Below are 10,751 nucleotides of genomic sequence, written 5' to 3' on the forward strand. Positions count from 1 at the left end.
GAATGGACAAAAGGATCAGAGGAAGTGGTTGGAGACAAAGGGCAGGGTCTTCCATAAACACTGGCATCCCTCTCGTCCGGTCTGATGAAGATGGAGCCACAGAGAAGATGCTCAAAACGTTTCTGAGGCAGCCTCCCACCAGTTCCTCCCACCAGCCGAGCCCAGCAGAAAGCTGGTCCCGCAACTGGAAGACAGGTTTCAAAGGTCAAGTTCCCCATGATTTAGGGCACAAAGGAAGCAAGAAATCGGTTGGAAGTCAACAGGACCCACGGCAACAATTTAGCGGGTCAGACTTAATTTCTACTACATCCAACTTGAGACATTTAATCACAAGCTTACAGTTCTATTTTGAGACAGAAAATTATCTCTACCTTCTTTGGGCTTAAGTTTACATCTGGATTTCAGATCAGAAGAGGCCAAACCAGCACTTAATCACGAGGATGAACTGGGAATCAGTCCTCCATGTGTAGAAGGTGAACAAAAACCATTGCAGAGGAAGAGAGGACTTAGTAAAATTAGTCATAATATGTCGAAGTTATAGTCGCTTAATCTTCCATGTTCCTCCCATGTTAACAATTCATGTCAAAAGTGACCAAAGGCATACTCCGAAAGGAAGTCAAATTCTAGGATAAAAACTGCAGTGGAAGGAATTGGCACATGGATGGCAGAGGAACTGGAAGGACAGAGCAATAGAAAGTGTCCCAAGTGACAAAATGCGAGAATGAGTTGTGGACACTAAGTGACCTAATACATGTTTAGGGAAGCACCTGGAGAGGGGATGAGGCAGCAAGGGATGGCCAAGACTCTTCTGTATTGCAAGCAACTAGAAATTAACAGCATCAAACCCAAGTAGTACAGAACATGGAAATAGATGAACTGAATCAGTAAGAGTTAGAAGCTTAGCACTCTGGATACCCAGCAGTTAGAAAACACCACTTTGGGTGTAGCAATTCCATGTCTCATGATCATCTGGCTCCGATTAATAGCCAATAAAAAAAAAAAAATCAAGCAAACATGGACAATCCTGCTTAGAGATGGCAAAGCAAGGACAGACACCCGTCAGCTCTGAGCATCACTGGCTTTAAGGAAGGTAAGCTTTCCGTCCAGGAAATGACTGTTTCCTTCAATCCTCACATAAGCTCCACACTGAGGTTTAGAATCACCCTTGGATAGGTCATCTGTAGCCTGGAGCACCTTGTTAGCCCCTTTAATTGAAGGCGATCCTGACAGGGAACCCTTTACCAGAAAGATGGCCACTTAACAAATCTCAAACCCCTTGCCACACAGCCCCCCTGGAAATAAGCCTCTGCCGTGAAGTGAGAACAGGATTTAATGGGTGACACAGCCTTCACCACTGTGTGCCTTTTGTTTCCCAGGATCCTGATCCAAGGACTCTTACTAACATGGCCTGCCACTGAGCCACCAGCCAGATATCCAGATCTTGCATTTCCTAGAGATAATTAAGCCTTGTCTGAAAAACACTGTCCAACTGTATCTCTGTTGGGCAGCTGTCCTCGTCGCCCCATGGCGAGCAGCTTTCTTCCAAGAACCTGGAGCATGAAGATACCCCCTTGTCCTCTTATGTACTCTCAATTTAGTAGTTCCTCTCTGCCGGATCCTTCATCTACTATGCGCGTTTCCTGTCTGGGAACGTGTTTGTGGACGAAGCTTCTGAATCGCCAACTTCAGAATTGGCTGTCAAGGGTGAGGAAGAAGGGGATCAAGGGAAATCTTCACAATCATTTAAGGAAGTCACTTAACTCTCTGGCCAAGCTTTCTAAGGAAGGTGCAAGGTCGCTAGGATCAGCCAGGTGTGAAGGGAACATGGAGGAATCCCAGAAGCTGTAGCCCATATCCTCCCACAGGATGGTTTTGGAAGATCTTGAACAGCTAGCCAAGCCAAAATAAAGTTGAAATAACAGCAAGCATCTGACTATACCCACCCACTCCAATTTAAAGAGTTGGCCAGACATCCTAAGAAATGTTTCCTTGGACAAAGTAGGTAGATGGTTAAATGTGGAAGCCCCAGGAGATTAATCTTTTTCCAACTATTTGAAAGCCTTGAAAGAGACAGTCTGGAATCTGGATGCGACACAGGGAGCAAGAGAAAAGCAGAGCCTGGTTCTGGTCAAAAACCACTTCTCTCTCAGCAGCTTCAAGGCAACTAGTCTGATCCTTCCAACTTCATTTTTGTTGGAGACACTAAAGGGTTCAAAGGCTACGTGGAGGTGCCCATAGAAAAAGGGGCGGGAAGATGGTCATTTTTATACAGAATAAAATGATTTCCACAGGCTCAAGAGGAGGTAGCCTTTAGCCAGGACAAGGCAGCTGCCTACCACGGCGAATCAGCAGTGTGACCCCACTTGGCTCACCACAGGGCTAGAGCTGCCTGGACCAGTTCTCAGACTCCGAGAACTCCTTCCCCGACACACTGTTCCGGGCAGGAGTCGGCTGGAGAATCTACTCTGCTGCCAGGAGGCTGGTGTGGCAGCAGAGTAGGCTGTATTGTATGGGGACCCGGCAGCAGGGCCAGAAATAAAGTCAGGTGACGAGACACGGCACACATGAAGGGAGGTCGGCTTCAGGAGCCGTCGGCCATCCCCCCATGACTTCCACGAGCATCCGGGTTCTCGCTCCCTCATCACGTGCCAACCTGGTGTGTACACCAATTCCTGACCATCCAGAGATCCTGAGCTTTGTAGCTGTAGGGTGGACCAGAGAGCTAGATGACAACAGTGCCCAATAAACTGGGTTACTGCCACCCAAGTTACTTTCGGCCCAATGGGCACATTCTCAATGGCCCCCAGAAGTTCCCAAATGCAATCCACCTCTAGGTGCATTAAATGGGAATTCGTTTCATCGTATACCCTTGACGTGCTTCTTTACATTCAAGGTCACATCCCCCAGTGCCCTGCAGATGTTTGTGGAATCACCCAAGTAAAATTTGCACTCCAATCCCTGCCACAACTTGTTTTTGAAATTCAACAGCAGCAGGACTCATCCTCAGGGTGGGATTCAGAGTTTAGTGCCGAGGTGCAGTGCTGGTGGGGCTGGGATGGAACTACCTTGTGTTGCAGCATCACCACTCCTAAGATGCAGGCGGGAAGGAGAGCGGGCCATGGTACAGGCTGGGGGTGCACCATCATACACCAAGGGCTTCCAGTAGCAAGACAGAAGGGCAGGTGTGTTGCAGGGTAACTCAAACATCGTCCCAGCCCCGGGGCTCCGTGCAGGGCAGGCTGAGGTCTCTGTTGGGCTCACATCACAGCTCAGCGTCTCCATCCGACCGACCCTGCTGCTCCCCCTTGCTTCATGCTGTCTTATGCCCCATACTTCACCTGGGTTCTGCTTCCTGACATAGTACTTCCCAAGAAAATATAAGGTCTAAATAGCTTAAGATAGCTTCAGGTCAGTGTCAGCCCTGGGTCAAAATTTTAAAAATCAATTGTTGCACTGGCTACTTGTGAGCCCCCAAAAGAGACGGCAGATTTTTTTTTCCTGTCTTTTTAGGCCACACCTGTGGCATATGGAAGTTCCCAGGCTAGGGGATGAATAGGAGCTGTAGCCACCAGCCTACACCACAACCATGCTGGATCCAAGCCACATCTGCGACCTACATACACCACAGCTCACGACCACCCTGGATCCTTAACCCACTGAGCGAAGCCAGGGATCAAAACCCGCATCCTATGGATACTAGTCAGGTTTGTTAACTGCTGAGCCATGACAGTGGGAACTCCTAGGATTCAAATGTTCTGATAGGACTGCAATGGCTTTTTCCTTTGGGTTTTGGTTGTTCAGAAGCAAGCGTCCCCTTGGTAACTTGGAAAGGTCACATATAGCTGCTTCAAGCTCTCAATATCCCACATGGCCCCAGAAAAGTTGGTCTCACCATGGGAAGTTTATCTCTGCTTCATAATCCTATGAGCCATAATCTCCATGTTAGCTGTCAACTGTCAGGCTGTCTTGCCCCCGATGGCAGGCCACCTGGCCTGCTCAAGCTCACCCATGCTGAGGCCAGGACGGTTCTAGCTTCTGCTCTCAGTCTTTCTGCGTCACCGTCTCTGCTCCTGACCTGGGATTAAGTGCAGCCACCCTCCCCAACATCCTCAGCGCTCTACCTTATGATCTATGGGTTTCATAGGACCTAGAACCTTCTCCTGAACTTTTGTTTGGAAAAGTCTGCATCTGAGATGCCACGATCCGGGGGATCCCTGACTCCCTAGGTTACTGAGCTGAGGTGACGGTCCTCAGAGCCATCTGCGTTTCAAGGACAGTAGGACTAGGACGAAGCCAACTCTTAGAGCATCTGGCCTCAGGTTGGCTTTTCTTTTAAAGGGAAGTATTCGACGGTGACATCCAGACTTGTGCTCTGTTCCTAGTTGCTCTGGGGTCCTCAAAGCAGAGTGGAGCCAAGCTCGGAACGTATCAGTAGTTACCAGAGGGGTAGAGGGTGGGTGAGGGGAGGGCCAAGGGACGAACTCCCAGGTATAATCTGGGGGTGGCAATATGAGGACATGACACATGGCCACCTTGGTGATACCATATTGTGCACTTGAGACGTCACCAGGGGGGTCATCTTCAGATCTCACCCCAAGGAAAGGAACACGTGTCGCTCTGTATGGTGAGGGGGTAACAAGACTTTTTACAGCAATCGCTCCAGCGTACACAGAACGATTTTGTGCAGCTGGAACCGCCGCCATCTCAATTTGCTCTCTAAATATAAACCCTTACGAAAGTATTTTGGAAAGTATGGCAGACACTCAGAAGAGGCTCATGCTAACACGAATACGGACTTTCTAGCCAAACTACTCGGTAACTTCAGGAGTATGCTTGCTTAAGTCATGAACAGGCCCAGGATTTTTCTAGCTCCCAAGACTTGATGTTCTGAAGTTCAGAAGTCATGTGGCACCTTCCAAGCCTGGGTCAAGGACGAGACTGGACACTCCTGTTCTTCCAGAGGTCAGCTCAGTGTTTGGGTTCTGGCTTTGGTGTCTCCCAGATGAAGCCGATTGAGGGGGAGGGCTCTGGTGGGCCTCAGATGGGTCTTGTGTCTGGTGTTGAGCTCCGATGAGGAGGTGCTAGGCAGCCGTTAGGCTCAGCTACACGTGGTGGACCAGGGAGCCCTCCAGCCCCATCGCCACACTCTGCACTAGAGACCCCACAAGGCCATGGTGGCTCCACCCCAGTGCCTTTAGGAAGTGACAACATCCACAGAGGTGCTTCGGGCAGCGCCTCCATCCATCCTTGGGCTGGAGAGAAGCTGAAGACTCAGTGTGGCCGGGAGGATGGTAGCAGGAAGCCCTGCCCTTCGGGACCAGGGGACAGAACCGGAATTTGCAGACAGAAAATTGTTGTAGGGCCTATATCATGAATATGTAGCTTCTAAGCTACTGCGATGTACGCACAGGTCTGGAGCTCTTTGCTCCCACCTGACTCAGGCCACATGGCTGCAGGGTATCCAGTCTTTATCCACATCCAAAGCATCTACCCACCCACCCCACTTTGGGTGGATCCAACTCCTGGGCAGCCAAGGAGAATTGCACCAGTGTCACCTGGGGAGCATCAAGTCATTCCCACACTTTAGAAAGATCTCAGGAAATGGAAGTTACTTTTTAATGTGGATAAGAAACCAAGCACATATTTATAAGTCACTCCCCCATAGTCCAAAGACTTGTGAATCAGAAGGTCAACTGTGACATTCAATTCCAGAGCCACTGTGCTCAGGCTTTGCCTTGAGAAGCCTCATAGTACTTCTCACTGGGAAGAGACCGTGGGAGTTTCAGGAAGAATTCTTAGAATTAGGAATTACAAGACGGCAGGTAAGATGCTTCCAGGAACGATGCTCCCTCAGCTGACCCAACCTGCCGCCACCAAGGATGTGCTGCTTCCTTCTCACCTCTTTGAGGCATAACCCACCCAAGCACGGTCTACACCTTCACAGGATTCTATCCTCGTAACCATCCTGGTAATCCCGTTACCAACCTGGTCCCCCTCCCCCCTCATTTTCTGCCACCGACATACCCTTGTGTTTGAGAGGAGAGGAGAGCAAGGGCAGACCCCTGACCTCAATTTCCTCACTTTCTTTTCATGCAAATAAGCCTTTCTAACCCTTCATGGTCTCAGGATGAGAGTGAAGAGTTTCCAGAGGGGGGGAAAGAGTCTCGGCGCCTCCCCGCAGACCTACTGCTGGTCACGCTGAGCGGCACGTGGGACAGGCAGGGGCTGCCTGCTGAAACAAGGGGACCATTTCTAAGACTGATGGAAAGACCTCCTCTCCCCCTTAGGCTCGGGTTCATCAATTGATAGTTTGCTTCATCTTCTAAGTCTGGGGCCTCACGTAACATTTCTTCCAACTGCCATTATCCCAAAGGTTAGGGCCAGAGGAACGAAGCCGGTTCAGACTTCCACCCAACATCCACGCCCCTCCCACCACCAGATCTTCACTGGGACTGGAACCAGGCTGTCTAGACCTGAATTCGACCAGAAGGCTCAGGTGTCAGAAGGGCCCACGAGAGATGGGGCCAATAGGAGCCCCAAGTGGCAGCTGACACCCTACCAATGGGATGACGGAGGGTGAGAGTCACCCCTGAAAGGGGCCAAGGAGACCAGAGAAGGCTGGGCTGGTCAAGGTCACTGATGCAGCCAGTTTGTTGCTTTCTTCAGTCTTGCTGCCTTTTTAAGGCAAGTTTCTGGGAGAAACATTTTCCCGCCAGTCAATGGCAAGTCTGAGATGGTTAGCAGAGGCTATTTTTACCCAGAATGTTGGGCAGCTACCAGATGATGCATGAAGAGCACCTGAAGCCACTACACACAAGCCCTCCAGTTAGGAGGGAGCAGCTGCCATAGATCCATAGGTCAGAGTGTGGCACTGGGATCGTTTCTAGGTGGCAGCACCTGAGTGGACACAGATGACCATCCCCAGGTCAACCACACCCCGAGACGGCAGCAACACCAAACTGCAAGGCCATGAAGACACACCCAAGGATCCGAGAGGTGAGAGGGAGATGGACTTTGCCGATGTCTTAAGGATGACCTGGGAGGATGCTGGGGCTTCAGGCTGCAACCAGCGGCTTCAGTCACCTGGAGTTCGCACCTCGGGGGAACATTAAAGGTTTCTACTCTCAACTGCACCACCACCAATCCCTCCCAAGAGTCCCGGGAGATGTCTGAGATGCCGGAGAAGGGGAGGAAGTCCCAAGTGAGGATATTTGGGTAGAAAGGGCATCTTGGGTGTAGACCTCTCAGCCAGTGTGGCGGGGGTTGGGGGGGAAAGAGTCTGGAAACCTGGGATTTTAGGACATTCAGAACCAAAAGGCACAGGGACCTTCCTGCCTTAAAGCCTAGAGTCAGAAAAGCTAGACTTTGACCTCCAGGAACCACAGGTCTCCATGCCAGCAACACGTGCCACCAGAAGGGCAAAAAGGAGGTCAGGGAAGGGCCTAAAGGTTGGAAAAGATCAGGAAAATTCTATTAGGTTTTGGAACATTGGGTGGCTAAGTCTTGTGGCCCCACACCCAGGTTTTTACGTTACTGGGGCGAGCAGCACCCAGGAGGCACCCTCCAGAAGCTCCCCACTCCCCATCCCCCCTCAAGCCTGTCATCTTCCTGGTCGGTCCCTCTGTGCCTTGCCAGTCATGCTGAAAACATGCTCAGCACACTTGGGGCCCTGAGACCAGCACCCGGGGGCCCATTTCAGGACCTGGTCCTCTTGCTGCTGCCACACGTCCTACTCGCACATCGAGCCACGGTCTTGAAAAACTCATTAAACTCAGCCTCTCAGCAAGCAGGAAATATTTTCAATTCCGGAGCTCTTGGATTTAACCAGCCATGTGGAGGGTTCGCCCCAAGAGCTGCCTTCTCCCTGCAACCTATTCTCTCAAGGCATGGAAAGGCCCTTCCTGTGCCAGGCAAGTGTCTGAATAAATGCGCTGAGCAGTCACGCAAGAGGGGAGCCAAAGGACAAATGAGACAGGACACAGCAGCAGGGAACACCAGCACTCGTCCAGAGAAGAAGCCCCAAAGAGGTCCCCCACAGGCACCCTCCCCAGGGGACGGCTCGCCTCTGCTGGGCCCCACGAGGGGCAAGGCTGCACCTCAGTCTGTGCTCTTCCCACCCCCTTCCTTGGGTTCCCTGTAGTTCCTGGGCTCCTGGAACCCACCCCAACATTGCTGGTCACCCTCACATCTGAGGCCCAGGGTGCCTGCAACAGTCACAGTCGTGAGCAAAAGGGGCAGGACAAGGACATTTCAAGCCGACTGACCCAGGACAGCCTCGGGGGCCCTGGGCCCCATGAACAGGGTCATCACAGGTGCCAAGCCAGTGAGTAACCCCATTCTCAAGTCCCCAACCTGACAATACAGTTGATCAGCTCAGGTCCAAAAGGAGCCTCGCCTCCCCTGCCTGGCGCTCCTGGACGCTGCCCTTCCATCAGCAGCCAGACGCTCAGCTTCCTCAGGGCCTTGGGGAGAGGGGCGCCCACCCACGGAGGGAAGGGAGGCAGCAGTCCTCGCCAACGCGCAGTGCACACGTAGTCTTAAAATGGAAGGATGCAGCGCTGGCCAATTCTAACAAGTTCGGCAGGGGACTTAGGACCTTGAGTCCCAGCCTGGCCTGAAACGTCAATGCCATTGCCTTTCTAGGGGGGAGGGGGAGGGTTTTCGGGTGGGGGAGGGGGAGGGTTTTCGGGTGGGGGAGGGGGAGGGTTTTCGGGTGGGGGAGGGGGAGGGTTTTCGGGTGGGGGAGGGGGAGGGTTTTCGGGTGGGGGAGGGGGAGGGTTTTCGGGTGGGAGTTTGAAGGAACAGCAAACGCTGCTAGACGCCACCCACAGGGGGCCCTGATTGTCCCGTAGTTACTGCGCCCCTGTTTATAACGAGATCATTAAGGCACCAGTTTTGAATTAAGGATCCATTTTCTGGAAAAATCTTGGGCTGCCTTATTCAAGGCCATTTAGTCCTCACAGCTGATTGGTAGCCCCTTCGATGGCTGAATCTAATCTCCCTGGGCCTTGTTAACAAGACTCTAAAGGGCTAGTTCTCAGAAGGCTCCAGCAACCAACCTTTTCATCCTCAACTTGAGGTTAAACAGAGAAACACCACCCGGGTGCAAGGAGGGCTGCTAACCGCCCCCCATTGTGAGACGGAGAGGGAAGTACAGCCTATCCTGCTGCTTACGGGGTCAGTGCTCCAGTTTTCCTTCTGGGTCTACCCATCTGGGGACCGTCAGGCCCGGTTTGCTTCTTCACTAGAAACGAGGGACCATTTCTGCTGCCACGCCCACCCTTTCCCAGAACCCCCAGCCCATATTCCACAAGCCCTGGGGCCCTTTCGCACCCCCTCCACACCCAGCCCCCCCTTTGTGTCCAGGGCACTTTGAGGCCTCCTGAGACCTTGGTCTGTTTCCTTAGAAGGTTGGGGAGTCAGGCCTTATATTTTGGAGTAAGATACCCCAAGTTTCCCCCTGGCCCACTGAGCTGAGGACACGCACTTAAGGGTTTTTGTTTTTTTGCCTCTTCTAGGGCTGCTTCCCGCAGCATATGGGGGTTCCCAGACTAGGGGTCCAATCAGTTGTAGCCACTGGCCTACACCAGAGCCACAGCAACGCGGGATCCAAGCCGCGTCTGCGACCTACACCACGGTTCACGGCAATGCCAGATCCTTAACCCACTGAGCAAGGCCAAGGATCGAACCCACAACTTCATAGTTCCTAGTCAGATTCATTAACCACTGTGCCACAATGGGAATTCCAAGGGTTTTTGTTCGGGGAAGAGGGCAGCTTCAGGAGGAGGCTTCAGAGGAAGGTGGCTTTCTCTAGCAGGAGGCCAGCAGCAGACCCTACAGAGCCCCGCGACCCCAGAGAGGCCTGTGTCTGACCTTGGCTTTGAGAGTTTTATAGTGAGCAGGCCTGGGGAGGAGAGAGAAAGCAGCACGGACTTTGCCCAACAGTGAAGAACTGCCAGGCCCCCAACCCCATCTTCCCAGAAGCCCACTGGGAGCAAACCCCACCCCTGCCGCCCTGGCAGCCCAGCCCAGGGCACCAGAACAGAGGCCTGGCAGCCTGGCCCACGCAGAGGAGGGGGCGGCCTGGGGCTTCCCCTTTTATAGCTCTGGCGCCTCCCCCGCAATGAGCAGGAACAGGCCTGCCTGGGCCCAGGCGTGCTTCTCGCCCTCCCTCTAACTAGGGGCAGCTGGGCTGTCAGCCGCTCAGAAGGCCGGTGCCTCCAGCATCGTGGTCCATGTGGAGGGAGGCCAGGAGCAGGCCTCGGCAGCTGAGCGGCCTCTCAATAAGCACCTTTCACTTGAGAAACCTGAGGCTCGTTTAGGACCAATAGAGAGCAACTCATCCTTGTGCACTGCCAGGGAATGAAATATCCTCGCAGACCTAGAAAAAGTGGGGTACCATGGGAAAATTCATCTTGTTTCATGTAATCCGTGTTGGCTGCTACCTGGCAGGCTGTCTCGCCCCCGATGGCAGCCCACCCAGCCTGCTCAAGCCCCCCCATGCTGAGGCCAGGGCGGTTCTAGTTTCTGTTCTCAGCCGTTCTGAGTCACCGTCTCTGCTCCTGACCTGGGATTAAGTGCAGCCACCCTCCCCAACACCCTCAGCGCTCTACCGTATGATCTACGGGTTTTATGGGACCTAGGAACCGTCTCCTGAACTTTTGTTTGGGAAAGTCTGCATCTTAGACACCATAATCTGACTCCCTAGTTATTGAGTCGTCACATGACGTCCTCAGAGGCATCTGAGTTTT

Source organism: Sus scrofa, chromosome 4, assembly GCF_000003025.6.
Source record: "Sus scrofa isolate TJ Tabasco breed Duroc chromosome 4, Sscrofa11.1, whole genome shotgun sequence".
In the NCBI taxonomy this organism is placed as follows: domain Eukaryota; kingdom Metazoa; phylum Chordata; class Mammalia; order Artiodactyla; family Suidae; genus Sus; species Sus scrofa.